Genomic DNA, 761 nt, shown 5'->3' on the forward strand with positions numbered 1-761 from the left:
GAAGTTACGTATTGCTTGGTGATCTCCCATTGGAAATAAGATAACTACTATATATGCAATGTACCCTGTAGATATTAAACATGTAACATGTAACAAAAGCTTATATATATATATTGAGAAATGGAACATCATGTTGAAGGTCATGATCTCCATCCTCATTCAATGACTTGTGAGCACAGATGAGATAGCATGTGGGACTTCTCTTTGTGTCTTTATTTTTTTGTGTGATTAAAAATTCAAGTACGTGTATCACTTCCAGTGCATCATTAAGTGCCTGTACTTTTGGAGGGGTTAATCACTTTTTAATTAGTACCTTAGAATTTCTAACACCCAAAACCTTTACCTTCATTATAAATGTTCACAATGTGGACCGCGTAAGCATGTCATTATGATGATTCAACCATATAGAAACCCTCTCAACCACCATATATATACATATGTATATATTCTATTTGACAGAGAAGATGCTTTTACTTGTCACCACCTAAAACCCAACTGACTTGACTTTTCAAAGATAAGTTGGACGTGCTCTTCTTATCTTTTTATTTATATAATATTTCTATATGGCATAGTCTCCGGTTGAGAGATTGTATTTTCCAGTCCTTTCAAAATTCACAGTAGGATAAAGATTTATTATTATAAAATTATAATATTTAATATATTATTTTGGACACGCCATGTGACTTCATGGCGAAGTCGCTGTGTTATTTCTCGCCATACGATAGATTCACTGTGAGCGCACGTGCATCAGATGGCTTATA

Source organism: Dioscorea cayenensis, chromosome 16 (assembly GCF_009730915.1).
Source record: "Dioscorea cayenensis subsp. rotundata cultivar TDr96_F1 chromosome 16, TDr96_F1_v2_PseudoChromosome.rev07_lg8_w22 25.fasta, whole genome shotgun sequence".
NCBI classification, from domain to species: domain Eukaryota; kingdom Viridiplantae; phylum Streptophyta; class Magnoliopsida; order Dioscoreales; family Dioscoreaceae; genus Dioscorea; species Dioscorea cayenensis.